At 44.0% G+C, this 18,992-nt stretch overlaps 1 protein-coding gene and 1 non-coding gene across 7 annotated transcripts in view; one reads left to right on the forward strand and one right to left on the reverse strand.

The window, feature by feature from the left end:
• SETD3 (SET domain containing 3, actin N3(tau)-histidine methyltransferase) overlaps positions 1 to 18,992 on the reverse strand; it is an 86,248-nt gene that overhangs the window by 39,259 nt on the left and 27,997 nt on the right. The gene's annotated exons all lie outside the window — the stretch shown is intronic.
• On the forward strand, positions 9,611 to 9,717 carry LOC123574740 (U6 spliceosomal RNA). The gene has a single exon (XR_006699944.2). It is a non-coding gene; the product is annotated as a U6 spliceosomal RNA (small nuclear RNA).

Consider the following 18,992-nt stretch of genomic DNA (forward strand, 5'->3'; position numbering starts at 1 on the left):
AAAAAATTATATTTTTATTCTATTAATACTGGCTATTTTAAAGAATTAACAAAGTAGTCAAAGGCCTATTCGTTATTATTCTGATACCATTTACCACCAGGTACATATTTTTACCCTTTTCTATTATTTACCATGTATATTGTCTGGATAGACTATGAATAAACCTTATTTTAAGAGTTTATAATGTTCAATATTTGGAAGCTATCGTTAATTGTCTTTAAAGTATAGCTATATTTTTTTATGTAGTAAACTCATAAATAATTTGACTCTTTCTTGCCTCTCAAGTTTTCTTAGCAATTTCTGCCTTGAATTTTGATAGTTAATCCTTTGCCAACTGGTGAAATCCTTTGTTGTGATCAGCTGTTATTCAAGTGTTTTATTGACATTTAGCTTCTCCCCATGGGTCTTACTTCCTGATAGCTTGTGAACTAGGGATTCAAGAGAATGGAGCTGAAGCAGGTGCCTTTAACACCCACAAGTTCCCTGAATGTAAGTTACTCAACAGTTCACTGAACTGGCAAGGACTATCCCAGGCCATCAACGTCTTTCACACCTAGTCCAAGAAACCCCTCTTCAGCACCCCTAAAGGGTCATGACAGGAAGCTTCGTTTGTAAAACATGCACTTGTAAAAATCCTCTGTATCTAGAAATATCTTTCCTTCCATTTTACACCTGGCTTCACACTCCTGTAGGAGAAACAAGGCAAGTTTCCCCCCACCCCCTTTTTTTTTTTTTTAGTCAGTATGGAAACTGAGGCTCAGATTGCTTGAGGGACTTGGCTATGGTCACAAAATGAATAACTGACAAAGAAAGAAGATGACTCCATGGTTCCAATGTCTGGCCATCTGTCTTCCCACCTGTATTAGTCCATTCTCACACTGCGATAAAGAACTGCCCGAGACGGGGTAATTTATAAAGGTAAGAGGTTTGACTCACAGTTCAGCATGGCTGGGGAAGCCTCAGGAAACTCACAATCATGGCAGAAGAGAAAGAGGAAGCAAGGCACCTTCTTCACAAGGCAGCAGGAAGAAGTGCCAAACAAAGGGAGAAGAGCCCCTTATAAAACCATCAGCTCTTGTAAGAACTCACTCACTATCACAAGAACAACACGGGGAAGCCACCCCCACGATTCACCTGCCTCCACACGCTCTCTCCCTTGACACGGGGTGATCACGGGAATTACGGAGGTGACGATTCAAGATGAGATGGGAGGAAACACAAAGCCTAACCAGATCACCGCCGCACTTCTGCCTTCCAAATGACTCCCGGGAAAGTTCACCAAACAGCTTGTGTCAAATCGTTTTCTAAATCAAGAGGGGCCTGGTCTACATAGGAGCTTTCCTTCTCAGTTTTCCATCATCCAGAAACAGGTCTTCTGCATTCCTGACAGAAGTGTTAGGCAGGACAGGGTCAGGGACAGAGCCTGGACATGGCCACCAGCACCTCACTGCAGCCTGACACCATCCACTAGTACTCCCCAGACATGCCCAGACAGCATTCTCTATTACAGCACAGGGATAAGTGTTATGTGAAATTGAGCGGCCCCCCTTAAATTCAAAAGAATAAAAGTGAGTGAGTTTGACTTCGAATGGCCTTTTCTTAATGCAAATTTGCTTCGGTCCACTGTCGTGTTCTTATGGTGCTTTTAATTCCTCTCGGCAGCCTCTCCAGGAAGGAAGTACCTACCCACACACCAGAAAGAAAATCTAGCACTGTGCCGAAAAGTGTTGACCTTGCAAACAACACAGTCACTACTACTCATGGCCCCACACAGTTGTACTTTTTGTCCAGTAAGTGTTCCCTGGGTTCTTACTATGTGCCAGCACTGGTTTAAGTCCTTCCATTTTAGCAAGATTCCTGAGCACCTCCCTCCACTGCTTAAAGCATCTCCACAGCTTGTGTTGAAATGTAAATCTGCACGAGATGAGCAGAAGGTCTCAATAAATGTTTATGGAATGAATGACCAGCTCCCATGGTTACAAGATGAAGTCAGCACAGTACACTGGATAGAGAAGATAGTTCAGTTAGATACCAGATTAAGTCCGGGGATTATCACCAACTAGGTATGAACTGACGTCCTGAAACAGACAGGCCAGCAAATAGGCCTCAATTTCCTCACTGTCAAATGAGAACAGAAGCACCCAGACCTCGCAGGCCTGCAGAGGATTCAGTGGAACTGTGTTAATGCGGATCTTGGCACTGAGTAAAGTGCTACCTCGAGAGTTCTGTTCCCTCCCTTCCAGCATGTCTACCTTGCCACTTCCCTGTGCACACCACACTCCAGTCCCACTGTGTGGCCACGCTGTGCCCTCTACCCTCCATTGGGCAAACTCCTACGTCCTATTCAGGGGTCAGCGACCAGTCCCACCTCTGCGAAGTCTTCCCGACTCCCACTCTTTCTGCTGTTTTCCCTGCCTCTGGGCTACTCCCCCAACCCCTCAATGCAATTACATTATGTACTGCATTTGGTTTTCCACTAGACTGAATGCTCCTTGCAAACGGAAACCACACCAGCGCCTCTCTGCAATCCCAGCACCTAACGATGTTCTTCGCACATCAGTGGTGCTTGATAACAGGTAACTGCCAAAAAAGAAAAGGCACTAGATCAGTGAGACTTGTGTGTGACTGTGTGATACGATGTGCGTGCCTGTATGTGTGTGTGTGTGTGTGTGTGTGTGTGTGTGTGTGTGAGACACAGAGAAAGACTGACTCGTCTCAATAAATCTCTTTCAGTTTTGGAATTACTATATTCCAAAAGCCTCAATATAACTTGGCTCAACACTTCAGTAACTCAAAGAAACTCCATTTCACATCTACATTAACTGAAATTCTGCCTTTGTCACTACATACCTACATTCACTTGATGCAGTGTCTGCATTTAGATGCCACTTAACTGGACACTAGCAGTCCCTCAGGTCAGTCTACTTGCCCATTAATGAGAAGCCAACCTCCTTCTGGTTCCAGAAACCACAGCCACTAATTCACTTTAAAGACCACACGAGAACAAGGACTTCAAAGCCGATGCTACCATTTCTGTTGTAAACTCTATCAAATAAAAACTGGCTTATTAATTTTAAATGACTTCAGAGCATTTAAGGAAAAAAACATGAGACTGACACAAAGGTTCTGAAACTCATTAGAGCTGTTCTTGAAATCACTGATATATTTAAATTGAAATCTGCTCTTTCTGACAGCTTTTCGTTCAGACATGCTACCATGTGTGCGTCACTACGGTTAAGGTTGGGTGAGCACTTCCATTAAAACCTTCACTTTTACAAGCTTATAATTTAACAATAAAAATTTGCTCCAGGCTTGACTTTTGCATACAAAAGGTTTCAAATATATATTCCAAAGAATAAAATAAACCTGTCTGAACTGAAACCTCGGATGCAAAGCATAGTAGATTACCTGTGGTGCGTCTCCGGTTTAGACAAGTGAGAATAAGGTAGGAATTTAGCATTGAAGATTTCTTTTCTAGACCATAAAGCTTCAAAACAGAGAAAGGTTAGTAATGTCATGTTATCAGCAAGGTAAACGTAAAACCAATTTATTCCAGAATCTTCAAGATCATCCTTATCTCCCAAACTCTTCACATCCCGTTTGTCACCAGATCCTGTCAATTCTACCTGTAGGTACTTCTCGGATTCACCAGGCTAAGTAGTCTTATGGCCTCCAAACCGTCCACCTCCCTGCTGCTGGGGTTGTCACTGAGCAAGCAACCAAACCAGTGCCAGTTTGACCATGTGTCCCCTTCAGGATAAGATCCCAACTACCTGGCAAGGCTTGCTGGAGGCTCTTCAGGTCCTAGTCCTCTCCCTCTCACCGTAAGCAGACCTTTCTGTTTCCTCTTCTTGTCTTTTATATCCAACACAGAGACTTTGCTTTCCAACATCATAGGAAAGTGTTCACACCAGCTTCAGGTTAATTACATTAGAAGAATGACTGTATTTTAAAAACACATTTATATTCATTATATTACAGCTACATTCGCAAGTCTGTCAGAGAGGGTAGATTGTAAATATGGAAACTGAGGCTCAGGGCATCTGAGAGGCTTCAGCAGGTGTCACACGAAGAGAACTGCTAAAGCAGCAGCCACTTCATCCCAACTTTGGCCAGAGCCACAGGAGCTACAGGCATCCCTGGGAGATTCCAGCGTCAGACTCATGGGAGCGGCTCCTGCTGGAAATCCACAACAGGCTTCTCAGCTCCAGGGCTGTGCCCTCTGAGAGGCAAAGGCTGCTCTTCTCAAGCTCTTCTATACGACCTTCTCACCCCCAACTCCAGACTTCTGCTGACCTATTTCCCTTAACCAGACAACTTTGCCTTTCAAGCCCCACTCAGGTATCCCCTGACAGCCCCAAGCTTCACAGAGTCAGACAGCAGAGCACTGCCTCAGTTTACCATTTTTGCTTGTCAACGTTTCCTGTTTTCCTTCTATTTCCAATGGTAAACTTCTAGAAGGCAAGGACCTCATGTTGATTTTATATCTCCTTATAGCACCTACGACTGAACCACAGGAGAAGCGTTCAGCAAAACTCATTACATATATATTCTGAAATATATATATAAAAATATATAAAACACATTTATGTATTAAAATATAAACATCTTTTTATATTTTATATAAATATATGCATATATAAATATGTAAGTATATATAAGTATATATAAAAATATATACTTATGTATTTATATTTTTATACGTATAAACATATATATTTATATGTATAAATATTATTTTTTGAGACAGGATCTGGCTTTGTCACCCAAGCTAGAGTATGGTGGCACAATCTTGACTCACTGCAACCATCACCTACTGGGCTCAAACCATCCTCTCACCTCAGTCTCCTAAGTAGCTCTACAGGCACACGTCACCATGTTCAGGCAATCTTTTTGTATTTTTTTTAGAGACAGAGTTTTGCCATGTTGGGGTTTCACCATGTTATCCAGGCTGGTCTTGAACTCCTGGGCTAAAGTGATCCCCCAACCCTGACCTCCCAAAGTGCTGGGATTACAGGCGTGAACCACCAAGCCCAGTAGAAAATATTTTCAATAAGTAGTAATTTGACTTCTTTCTTTTAAAAGAATATGAATGTTATTATTTTTTCCTGAGACTGAATGTAATTAAAAATAAACAGTTTCCATGCTACATTTTCTATTACTAATTTTTAGAACTCACTTTTTCTTTTAAACTGAAAGAATAAATTCGATTTGCAAAATGACAAAATTACTTAAATCATTAACACGTAACCAAGCTCGGGCACTAAGCAACACAGGTGGGCCTAAAAGTAGCAGCTCTGGCCGGGTGTGGTGGCTCATACCCGTAATCCCAGCACTTTGGGAGGCTGAGGCAGGTGGATCACGAGGTCAGGAGATCGGGACCATCCTGGCTAACATGGTGAAACCCCATCTCTACTAAAAATACAAAATATTAGCCGGGCGTGGTGGCGGGTGCCTTGTAGTCCTAGCTACTCAAAAGGCTGAGGCAGGAGAATCGCTTGAACCTAGGAGGCAAAGGTTGCAGTGAGCCGAGATTGCACCACTGCACTCAAGCCTGGGTGACAGAGTGAGACTCCGTCTCAAAAAAAAGAAAAAAAAAGGTAGCAGCTCTCCACAAATATAATTCAGGCTCAGGCTGTTGATAATCACATTTCACTACAGGTAGGAAGTGGAAATACCCAGTAATTTCCAGTAGAGTCACTAGGGGGGAGGGTCAGGAGCAATATACACATATACACAGACTCCAGTGTCTACACAATGCACAGGGGAGGGTAATTCACTGGAACAGCTCAGAGAGTGAATCTAAGTCTTGCTGCAGTCAGAGAGCCCTGGCTGGAGGACTCAGGGGTGGAATGTGGCAATGGGAGCTTGTGCGTTTAAAAACAGAGCCAGTAAGAAGGTGCAGAAAGATGGCACAGGGTGTACCTGAAGAGAACTCTCGGAATGTGGGGGGAAGAGGCCTTGTAGGGAACACTGGGTGAGAAAGAAAAGAACAAACAGGGCTTTGACAGTGTTGTGGGAGTATATTTCACATCACTCCATCTTTTGGAGAATACAGAAAGCACTTAAAAAAAAAGAGAGAGAGAAAAATACAATAGCCCAAGAAAACATAAACAAGTTATCTGGAGAGCTGCTCGATTAAATCTAATAAAAGCTGAGGATCTGATAAATTCCTCCCTCACTGTGAATTTCACCTCTCGCAAGACAGAGAAAGAAAGGACAGGAACACCGATGCTCAGGGCCAATGAGGCCTGTGAGCAGAGCAACAGTATGCGGTCACCCTCAGCAATCCTCACTTAAGCTACCGCTCTGAGGTCCTCTCAGATTTAGCATTCATCCCAGCAGGGGTAAACCCATCAGAGAGGGACAAAAGTGTCCAACAGGGACCTTTGTACAAACTGGGAAAAGCTGTCTGTCTGTGAGGCCCCAGCCCAGTGGGGACCCAGCGTAGGGTGTGGCAGATGGGCTGGACCTCACTCCTTTTATATCTCCTTATAGCACTTACCACTGAACCACAGGACCTAACCAGGTGCTTCTGTGTGCACAGAGGGCTCACTGCCCTCAGAGAGCCTGGCCACATGTGACTTACACGTGGAGGACAAGGCAATCGGTTCCCCATTCAACCAGCCCTGCTTGAGCCCTCCTGTGTGACAGGCACTAGGCTAGGCAGCAGTGCCACGGTGGGGCCAGCAGAGAAAGGTCCCGCTCATAAAGCTCAAACTCCAGGGAAGGGGACAGATGACAAACACAAAAGCAGTCACAGGCAGTCACATATCTGCAAGGGGACAAAACAGCACGCTAGCACAGGCGTCAAGGGGTCTTCACAGTCAGAAGACACTCTGTGCCGAAGCTAGAAGAACCCAGAGAAGCCTGCAGCAGGCAGGAAGGGGGTCCACAGCCAAGTCCTGAGGAGGAGAGGCTGGCGAGCCCTGGGCCCTGATCACCACCAGACGAGTGGACTGCAGTGAGGGAGGAAGCGGCCCCTGATGAGGCCGCAGCAGAGGCAGGGCCATCGGGGCAGCCCAGCCCTCTAAGTTTGTTCTCGGAGTAAGGAAAAGTCAGTGGGGAAACATGGATTACTATTCATATTCCAAAAAGAGCCCCTCGGTGGAGCCACACTGAGGAGGTGAAGAGCACAGGGACCCTTTAGAAGAAAGAAGAGGGGCCAGGACTGGGTGACGGAGTCGTGGCTAAGGAAAACGAACCTAAAGTGAGAGAAATCATGGTAAGAAAGCCCCCAGGCATTTTAAACAGTCCCAATCTCTCCAGACCACAACTCATGACCTCTGGTGCGCAGATGCCCACGGCATGAGTTCTGACTATGAAGCAGCCATGGAGGACGCAGCATGCTGGCTGAGCACACCAGCTCTGCATCAGATCTCAATTAGCCCCAGCCTAGCCACTTCCTGGCTGTGAAGCTTCAGGGAGCCTCAGTTCCTCAGTAAAATAACAGTAATCATACCTTCGCATTGGGTTATTAAAAGAATGAAATGACATACACACAGTTTCTGGCTGAGTTTTATCAAATGTTAGTTGTCTGTTGTTTTGGCTACTGAGTGCTTTACTCATCCAACAGACAATTACAGAGCACCATCTCTGTGTTAGGCACATTCTAGATGAGAATGCAGCAAAGTCCTTGTCCTCAGTGGGTTTTCATTCAAGTTGGGAAGACAGACAATTGAAGGAATATACAGGTGACCCTTGAACCACGTGGGTATGTCTGAGTGAGTCCACTTATAAATAGATTTTCTTCCAGATCTGCTACTCCTGAGACAGCAAGACCCACCCCTTCTCCTCCTCTTCCTCAATGTGACAATGACAAAGATGAAGACCTTGATGATAACCCACTCCCACTAATGAACAGGAAATATATTTTCTCTCCCTTATGCTTTTCTTAATAATGTTTTCTTTTCTCCAGCTTACTTTACTGTAAGAAAACACTATGTAATACATTTAGCAGACAACATATGTGTTAATCAACTGTTTGCGTTATTGGTAAGGTCTCTGGTCAACAGTAGTTACTAGTAGTTAAGTTTCTGGGGAGTTAGAAGTTATATGGATTTCGACTGCATGGGGTGGGGTCAGCATCACTGCCCCCCGTGCTGTTCAAGAGTCAAACGTTCGTGCTGACAGGTTCTGACTGCCAGGTAAGAGGGGAGCGAACACCCAGGCGCATCTCTAAGACACTGGAACAGCGGCCCAAAGAACGCCCACCAACCACACACCCTGACGAGGACAGGGGCTCTGATGTTGTGGCACAGACCCCAATTGCCTTGGACAAGCTGCCCCTTTGAGCCTCACTTTCTTATCTTCTGACAGGGAGAGTTACAGACGTATATTACAAGGTTATTATGAGGGCGAGCTGTGAAGCTGGACGTGAACACATTTTATAAGGCTCTAAGAAAATGTGGGTTTTTATATCATGAACATTTTCTCCAAATGCCACTTTTCCCATTTAAAAACAAAAATAAAACATCCTCCTCAAATTTCTTCATGAAAGCAATCTTCCTTCTCTGAACTCCCATAATTTTTTTTTTTCTTTTGAGACGGAAAGTCACTCTGTTGCCCAGGCTGGAGTGTAGTGGCATGATCTCAACTCAAACCTCCACCTCCCGGGTTCAAGCAATTCTCCTGCCTCAGCCTCCTGAGTAGCTGGGATTATAGGTGCATGCCACCATGCCTGGGTGATTTTTGTATTTTTAGGAGAGATGGGGTTTCACCATGTTGGCCAGGCTGGTCTCGAACTCTTGACCTCAAGTGATCCGCCCACCTCGGCTCCCCAAAGTACTGGGATTACAGGCGTGAGCCACTGTGCCTGGCCCCATGATTTTGTTTTTAATCTGTGTCCTGACATCACTTTTTGTTGAACTATATATGACTAGAATGTAAGCTTTGGAAGACAGGATTTATTCTGATTAATTCTGTAAACCTGTAATTCCACGCAGGTGCCTGACAGAGGTTATGAATGCTTCACTGGTGAGTAAAAAGAACTCTCATGCTGCAGAAGATGAGATTGACTTTCTTGCTCTAAAAACAGAAACAAAACTGTAAGATGAAGGTTACAGGGAGGCCTATTTTGCCTCAGTGTAAGGAATGGCTTTCTAACTACAGTCTTCTTGTACTAGAAAGGGCTGCCTTGCAAAATCAGATCTCGAGTGGGGCCATGACTCCTGGAAGGAGGCTGGGCCTACGCTGCTGAGTACACAGCTCCTGCATCGGCGCAGGACTCAGTCCCTGAGTGCTGGGCCTGTCACAGACATCACCTTCTTTACTCCCATGCAGCCTGGTTGGCAGACATTCACAGACCCTTTCTACAGGGAACCTAAGATACCAATTTAACCTGGCCAGGCTGAGCTAGTGGGTCACAAGCTTGAAATCTGAGGTCCTGTTCTTCTGGGGTCCACTGCATCCCACAAACACATCAGTGGAAAAGGCAAAGCTGGCAGGCTGGGTGAAGAACAGACAGGGCAGTCAGGGGATCTGCCATTCACAACAGACAGGGCAGTCAGGGGATCTGCCACTCACAAGGCTATTTCAGAACTATTCAATTACAAGGGCACTTTTATTGGATAATCTGCCCAGCACAAACTTACAGCTAAAACGAATTTCCGTGCTCACTTAGGCAGCACATATACTAAAATTGGAGTAATACTGGGAAGATGAGCATGGCACCTGCGCAAGGATGACACACAAACTAGTCAAGAGTTCCATATTTTTGTCCTATGGCACTGTAGGATGGCCATAGTGAACAATAACACATTTTATAGTTTCAGATAGCAAGGAGGATATTGAACATTCCCAACACAAAGAAATGAAAAACGTTTGAGATGATGGATACGCTAATTATCCATCTGATCTGATCTTATACATTATATGTATGAAAACATCACCAATGGGCCAGGTGCGGTAGTTCACACCTGTAATCCCTGCACATTGGGAGGCTGAGGCGGGCGGATCGCTTCAGCTCACGAATTTGAGACCAGCCTGAGCAACACGGTGAAAACTCATCTCTACAAAAAAAATTAAAAATTAGCTGGACGTGGTGGTGCACGCTGAGGTGGGAAGATGGCTTGAGCCTGGAAGGTGGAGGCTGCAGTGAGCTGAGATTGAGCCTGGGTAATAGTGCTAGACTTTGTCTCAAGAAAAAAAAAAATCTTGATTATGTCATGAACATGTACAATTATCATTTGTCAATTAAAGAAAATGTTTTTAACCATATTGAAAAAATGTATTTTTAAAAAGGCCATGATGGTAAAAGATACGGTCCACCTGAAGTGGATTGTAAGCCCATAGGGACTCAAATGAAGCAAAAAATATTCAAAAACTGTTCAGGCCATATCAATTCCAGGTAGAGGTAATATGCGATGCAAATGCAGAAAGTTATCTAATCCTCCTTGGCAAATATGCCAAATGAATAGCAGCAGCCAAGCCTCACCAATACTCAGGCTCTCAAATTTGAAGAAATCAAGAAGACTGGACCTGAACTTGGTCTAATCAATGGCACCTTATAAACGAATGACAACAGAATATGCTATGCCCTCACTCTCTGTCTACAAAGACCATCAGCAACAGCGTTTCTGTTAAGACAATCATTTCACCAACTCACTATCAATTCACTCAAGTTCAACGGAAGTTAAGCCACTCTACTATTCACTTGACGTTAAAATGCAGCAGGGGTGAAAAGTCACAACTCTGCTTCCACACTGGGTTGCTGAGAGGTCCCAGACTCAAAGTTATATATTAATAATAACTGGTGTCCTGGAGGTTCCTCTATCCCCTTCCTCTTTTTTGTGCTTTTCTCACCTCCGTTTTCTTCCTTGAGAGTAGATTATAGCTACAAAGGGTGGCCACGGGATGGCTGCAGTCTAAACCATTTAGAGCAGAAGAAATTACAAAAACAGCACAGTTCTTCAGGGACACCAGAGTGTGGGTACACCAATATTAACAAATGTGAGTGATTATAAACGTGTGTAATGTGGAAGTGTTCTCCTAAGGGTACTTAGGGTCACCTCAGAAACATTAGCAGGTTCCCTCTTCTATCATACAGATGAAAAACAAAACAAACACAAGGTCTAAAAATCCTGTCCCAGAGGATAGAGAATCTACTCAGGGAAGAATCTTAGGTTTTCTTTTGTTTTAAAGCAGGTTTCAAATAGGAATTTTTTGAAATTTCTTTTGTTTTTAAACTTTTAGGGATTTTCACAAAGCTGTTATTGATCAGACTTGTAGCGAAGACCCAGGACAAGCAAAGTTGGGACTGGAGTTGGGGAGAGAAGGAATCACAGAACGGGACAGACCGGTGGAGACAGAGGAGATGGAGGAAAAATTGTGTCTAGGGTCAGACAGGTCTGAGCTTTCGCCTTGTCTGGGCTTATCAGTGGCTCTGGAGAGCTTTCCTGTTCCTACACCTGCTTCCTCGCTAATAAAATGGGGACAATGCCCAGCTTTGGAGGGATGGTGAGGGTAACGGGAGCCTCTGTCAGGACCCTCAGCCCACCATTGACATTTGGAGGTGCAAAGGAACACCGTCTTAGGAGTGCGCCCTGTATTTCTGGCCTCTATTCTGACTTCTCGGTATACAAATTAAACTATCAATGACAGCCTAGACCTGGTGTTGGTGGTTTCTTCTAATTTGGTTAATTCTGTCTCAGATTATTCTAGGAAGGTACAGTTCCAGACAACTCCTTATATAAGAACAGAAAGTAAGAAAAGTCTTACAGTGCTCGGCCCATAGCGGGCATTGCCTAACCCTCCTTGGTTAGGATGCCAGCCCCAAGTTACATCACTTGGGACTCCATGGTAACTGTTTGCCCTTTAAGTCTGTTTTCCATGTCCCTACGGGTGCCTCTACTCCCACGCAAACACCTGTGTCACAGGTAAGGTGGGAGGCTGGGGACAACGTGCATCACTTTGCTGGACATCAGCTCCCAAACTGATTGACAAAAGCAACAGTTTTCCTAAAGGGGCCAAGGACCACAGTCAGGTAAAGAGGGGAAGAGGAGGAGGAAGGCCATGGTTTAACAGGAGGGCTTCCAGTGAGAAGGGTCAGTGAAGAAGACAGAGCAGAAGCGTTGCCAGTCCCCAGGGCAGGATGGAGATGCTGGGGTCTGACCTGGGAACTCACACCCGCCTCAGGTGGACACATCAGTGTACTCTAGGGGCACCCTGCCCCAGGTTCCAAGACAGGGACACACACCACCGAGAAGACCCCAGGCAGAACCCCAAGGACAGAGAAAAAGCATTTCATTTCTCTTTTTTTTTTTTTTTGAGGCAGAGTCTCACTCTGTCGCCTAGGCTGGAGTGCAGTGGTGCAAGCTCGGCTCACTGCAACCTCTGCCTCCCGTGTTCAAGCGATTCTCATGTCTCAGCCTCCCAAGTAGCTGGGACTACAGGTGCATGCCACCACGCCCAGCTAATTTTGTATTTTTTAGTAGAGACGGGGTTTCACCATGCTGGCCAGGCTGGTCTCAAACTCCCGACCTCAGGTGATCCACCCACCTCAGCCTCCCAAAGTGCTTGGATTACAGGAGTGAGCCACCACGCCCAGCCCATTTCATTTCTTCAGTCCCCCAAAAGCCACTGGAACTAAAGCTGGACAAAATAGAAAAAATGAAGAACACTAAATTCACAGAAGGTGAAGTCTCCATGTGATCTATAACATTTAAAAAACAAGAACATAGTTAAAAGCACAGATTTTTTTGAATGACATAGCTACAGTTTTCATTTATGGAAATGATGAAAATGAGATACATGTTTAGAATGAGTAATTTACAAAATTGGAAATGTTAAATAGCACACAATAAGGCAGTGCTTACACATTGAACCCAAGTTAATCTCAAGGTCAGCTATCAGGAACAGGCAAGGTCACAGGTCAGGGAATTTCACCAAGACAGCCAGTGGCTCTACCAAACTTTATAAAGGCACCAGCAACTCTCCAGAGAACAGGCAAGCCTGGACTGATGTCCTAAGTCCTAGTTTTTTCAGTCTTTGTATCATTAAATAAGTTGAACCGGTAAGGATAACAATAAAAGAAAAAATAGAGCACAACCAGCTTCCTCATAGCTTGGGGGGAAAAAAAGCAAATAGGCTTATTAGTTCCTCTAAGAATTAGTATCTTTCAATCCCAACACACAGTAAAACGAAAGAGCTGGAACAATCTCCTTTAGGAAGCTGGAAGAGACTGCCAGCAAGCTCACAGGCTGGACTGACAGGCCCGGAGTTCTCGGCCAGCAGGGCCACGCCCAGCTTTCTGTGAAACACTAGCGCAAGAGAGGAGATTTTAAACAAGATTCCTCTGCCCTTAAAACTAGACTATTTCTTTATCCCAAAATTAAGACCAGGTACGACCTTAAAGACTAAGACAGTGGTTTGGTGAGCCCCTGTGGCTAGGAGCACAGGCTTTGGGTCTAACAGACCTGCTCGGAGTCCAGTTCCAGGATGCAGGTACCACAAGCCTCTGGCAGCCTGCTCAACTTCTCCCATTCCCCATTTGAGAAATGAGGACTCAAACTCCCTCACCCGGTAATGGTAAGGATCAAAGCCTGAGAAGAGAGGTGACACTGCACCAGGGAGAGTCATTCTTACTGAATCCACTGTCCTCATTACAGTGGCGGTAGCGGAAGCGTCGTCTGCAGCTCTTAGTACAGCTTCAGCCCCCTTCTCACGCAGTGTCTTCCATCTGTAGCCACAGGTTTCCTACAACGTGCAAAAGAGCCACTCCAAAAGAACAATTCCAGGGGCACACTGTGAAGAATGTTACCTACCCCCCTGGAAAAGTCCTCTAGCCAATCCAGATGAACAACCTGAAAACAGACATCATTCTTTCCCTTCTATGCCCCAAAATATCTACCCAGTTCCCATGACCACAGAACGCAAGGATTAAATCTAGATTTACAGCTCATCAACCCCAACACCTCCAGCCTATGAAACTGGCCACCTCGTACCCTCACCATCATCTTTGACTCTATTCCATCCCTCCTCAATCTGTAGCCCATACCCCTCAGTTATCAGATGCAATGTTATCACGAAGTTGGCTGAGAACAAAAAATGTCACATATGGAACACGTTTGCTTCTAGGAAACATTTAAGTGAAACTGAGGTCAGGAAAATGGCAAGCAGGAAGCAGCGGCCACAGCCACTCTTTGAATTCTGAGGCCAAGTGACCTTCATAAATGATCTGCTGTGTTATGCATCAATTTCAGCAATTTTTTATTAAGTACCTCCATGCATTTAACTTTATGGCAAAAACTGCACAAGACACATATTCTCAAATTATAAGTGACGAGGAAATCAGGTATCTTTACATGAAGAGCCATCTAAAACAATTTTTGTATCAAATATATAGTAATGGATTACACAGTCTATCAAATAAAATAAATATCCATGAGTCCATACTGATATGAACAGCTGAATAATAAATGTGGAAGAAGGTACAGCTCTTCCTTTTAGTAAAATTCCAAAGATTACATGTAGAAGAAATAACAGAGAAAATCACCGCTTGGCAAACACTACAGTAGTAACTATCACAGACAAAAATCATGATAGATACAAAAACCAGTGGATGAAAGGATGGTGAGAAACAGGATATTTGCATAGTCTCAAAGTATCTTTCTATAAGGTATTCACTAACTATAACAGAAAAAATAGTAACTTCTGACGGAAAAACCAAAAAGACATATTGATTCACGTATTCCCTAAGGAGGACACACCTTACTTCCATGGTATTCTTGCCCAAAATGCATAATTTCAGTCTACACCTAAAATATCCGGCAAATGCATGTTGAGGGACCTCTACAAAGTAACCAGCCAGGCCAGCAGTACTCTTCTAAAGTGTCAGGGTCATGAAAGACAAGGAGAGACCAAGGAACTATCCCAGGCTGGAAGTGATTTGAGAAGATTCAACAACTAAATGCAATATGGGATTCTGGAAAGGAAAAAAAGGGCATTAGTGCCAGGACAACTGATGAAATTCAAACAAGGTCTGCAGATTAGTTAATAGTACTGTACCAAGGTTGACTTCCTGGTTTAGATCATTAAACTGAAGGTTGTGTAATATGTTAACTTTAAGTGAAGCTAGGTGAAGTGTATATAGAAGAACTGTGCACAAATTTTGCAACTGTTTGTTAAGTCTAGAATTATTTCAAAATAAAAAGTTAAAAAACAAACAAACTTCATATCCCCAGAAATACTAGTCCCCATCGCTGGTGTGATACCTCACACTTCAGAGGAACCAACAGAATGGAAGAAGCTGAATAGGGAGAGGAGCCCCACGCCAAGTCAGAGCGACAATTTGGAATATAATCTGTGCATAAACTGGGACACTCCTGTACACAACCTCTGCCACCAGAGGAGTCAAAGTTATATAAAGCATATGTGTATTTTCCCTTACAGTGCTAAAGGACACATAGCTATATACAGCGTATGCTACTGAGTGTCTAAACCCTTTCCGTGAATTTCAGGGCCTTGGGATCTTTCAGCTGATGCCCAGAGGTTTTCACTCTAATTTGGTACACATTCCTGAAGGCCTCATGTATTATCAGATTTCTAAATGTAGATGAGAGCTTTATGAAAACACAGGCTAAATACATCTCTGGAAATTCACATCTTGTGCTATTCTTGTGTAGCTCTGTCAGAGACAAGTAGAACAGCGGGAAATGTTTGTATTTAGCCACAACTGCCACAGGATGCCAAGAACCAAAAGTGACATCTTCCTCTGCCTCTTGGCGGGCCCTGTTTTCAGAGGCAGGCTGCAGCAACAGTAAGTTGTGAACATGGCTGGTTGTCTCTTCTGCCACTCAGCCCTGGCTAGGTAGGAGTTGCCTGTTCGAGGAAGATGGCCAACTTGAAATTGCCTTACTCCATCCTGAAGCATAAGGCAGGAAAACGGGGAGGCTGCTGCAATGATGCTTGCCTTGAAACAAAATCCATGGCAGTTGATACACATATGAGTTTCTCCATCTCCATACCTTCCCCTGCACCTCTCAAATGGTTGGATCAACACAAAAGAAGAAATCCAAGTAAGGTGTGACAAATCACTTAAGTGATGAGATCAACTGAAAAATAGTAGTAATCAATTTAATAGATATGCTTCTATTCTGTTAAACCCTGTATGCTTGTATTTACTTAAAAAGCAATACATTCAATCTCAACAACATAGAAAAATGTACATGTCTCTAAGATAAGCTAATCTTCAGACAAGCTGGCACCCTATGTCATAGCGCCGGGTCCATTACATGGTACTGATTATCAATTAAACAGTTCATTCACAGACAGGGTCTATTAATTTCTCTTTCATTAGCATAGATGAAAAACATCTGAGCTAATCATTCAACTACGTTAAGGTAAGCAAAATCTGATAGGATATACTTTGCTTTCACACAATTATAGTACTTCAAAATAGGGTTTAAGCCAAACCCTACTTTACCGTTTATTTCTATCACAAACTGGTCATCCATTTCCATGTAAAGTCTGAACTTAGAGCTGAACTTTGGTATGTTCTGATCTGCTAGTATTTTTATAGGGTTAAAGTTTTAACAGTTTTAAATGCCAAGTTCAGCCTTTCACCATGAGTCCTCTCTTCTTCCCTGGCCTCTGTTTCACAAACTGACATAAATTTTAGCTCCATTTCATACAAGCCTCTTCTAGCCTTTGGCTCAGCCACAATTTCTAAACTTAGCTTCTGGAGTTTGAGTGTAGACATTCCTCAACCATCAAGCTGCAGTATGATGTTTCACCAGCAGGTGCTGTATCTTTTTTCTTTTTTTCTTTTTTTGAGACAGGGTCTCGCTCTGCCACCCAGGCTGAAGTACAGTGATGTGATCACGGCTCACTGCAGCCTCAACTTCCTGTGTCCAAGCGATTCTCCTGCCTCAGCCTCCCAAGTAGCTGGAACTATAGGCGTCCACCACCACGCCTACCTCGTTTTTGTATTTTTAGTAGAGATGGGATTTTGCCATGTTGCCCAGACTGATCTCGAACTCCTGAGCTCAAGCCATCCTCCCACCTCAGACTCCCAAAGTGCTGGGATAACAGCAGTGAGCCACCGCACCTGCCCAGGTGCTGTATCTTAATACAAGGAATGCTCTCAAAATTCCTGGAACTTGAGGCTTCTGGTTACACACTATCATCTGTCGAACACCTGAAGGATACATACAGTGTGCGTCAAACATCTCATGAAGGAAATGTCAAGAAGATGACATATACTGTATGTAGCTTTCAGGTGTTCATACAGGTGTTTTACATTTTACAATGTAAAAACTGGAAGGACTCCTCAAAACTCGTAAAGCTCAAGCCCCTACCACACAAATGAGGAAGAGCAGGGGCCCACAAGATTTCTTTTGTTTGTTTGTTTGTTTTTCCCAAAACGGAGTCTTGCTCTGTCGCCCAGGCTGGAGTGCAGTGGCGCGACCTGTGCTCACTGCAACCTCTCTCTGCCTCTTGGGTTCAGCAATTCTCCTGCCTCAGCCTCACAAGTAACTGGGATTACAGTCACACGCCACCACGCCCGGCCAATTTTTGTATTCTTAGTAGAGATGAGGTTTCACCACGTTGGCCAGGCTGGTTTCAAACTCTTGACCTCATGATCTGCCCACCTCGGCCTCCCAGAGTGCTGGGATTACAGGCGTAAACCCACTGTGGCTAGCCCAAGACTTTGTTTTAAATAAACTATAAAAGCAAGTTAAAGACAAAAGGTGATCTGAACGAAGTACCCACACTAAAAGGTCCTGGATCAAGGAAATCTGCTGGGAGGACACACCACAGGAAATTATTTTTCTAGTTTTTAGGCCACCACCACCAAAGAGAGAAAAACAATAAATAAAAAATGCAATACACAGAAATCTACGTGAAAAAATGTATAAATACTAGAAGTTAGTACTGGTGCTTTTGGAATTAAAAACCCTAAAAGCCTGAAGCAAGCTGTAAGACTGAATGGACTATTATTACTTCTCCATGCTCCTTTCCCAAAAATCAGGATCACCAGGATCATCACTAGGGATGCACAGAACTGAATCGTGCTTGCTGTCACTCCCAAAGTACCCAGAGACAGGGGCTGCGAGCCATGGCCTGTAGACCTCCAAGCCAGCAGGTAGATTGGGGAAAAAAAAAAATAGGTTTCAGTTCAGATGCAGAGCTCGGTACAGGCCCCCAAGAAAATTATTTTAAATGGGAAATCACAGATAAAAATTGAAAACGAGTTTCTTGAAATCACAGCACCCCACCAAATGATCTACAAATGTTTGTGATATAGTACACATGTCCATTTCTCTGGGGAGAGGGTCCCCATGACCTTGGAAAAGGTTAACAGCCTCAATGCCAGAAACAGAAAAAACTGAGAGCAGGTCACAGTAATGGACTATGAACTGGGAAGTGATGTAATAATCCTCTCTCTCTCCCTGAGTGACAATGCACTGACAAGGTGACCTACTAAAAGGAGCAAAGGCCTAACATCTGATCCTGGAAAAGCATGGGAAAGATAGACGGTTTGGTACTGAGATAAGAAAATATGATACTCTTATAAAACAATAGCAATGAAATGTTTACATTTGTGTTCACTCCAATTTATTACTTAAGACTTTTAGAAGAGATGAAAAACAAGTAGACTCAAAAGACAATTTTTTAAAAAGATAACTTTTGCTTAAGTCTGTTTTCCTTTGTCATGAACCCTCATTCAAAAGCTCTTAGCCCACAGCCTATTCCTGCCTAATTGTCACAGCAGTGCACCTCATTCCAGGCCGCCTACAGCTCCTATTCCAACAGGAACTTACTTTAAATCATTAAGAAATGTTCTACAAAAACTCATTATTGGCCGGGCGCAGTGGCTCATGCCCGTAATCCCAGCACTTTGGAAGGCTAAGGTGGGCAGATCACCAGAGATCAGGAGTTCAAGACCAGCCTGGCCAACATGGTGAAGCCCCGTCTCTACAAAAAATACAAAATATTAGCTGGGCGGTGGCGGGCACCTGTTACCCCAGCTACTCAAGAGGCTGAGGCAG

The sequence above is a fragment of the Macaca fascicularis genome, chromosome 7 (assembly GCF_037993035.2).
Source record: "Macaca fascicularis isolate 582-1 chromosome 7, T2T-MFA8v1.1".
Taxonomy (NCBI): domain Eukaryota; kingdom Metazoa; phylum Chordata; class Mammalia; order Primates; family Cercopithecidae; genus Macaca; species Macaca fascicularis.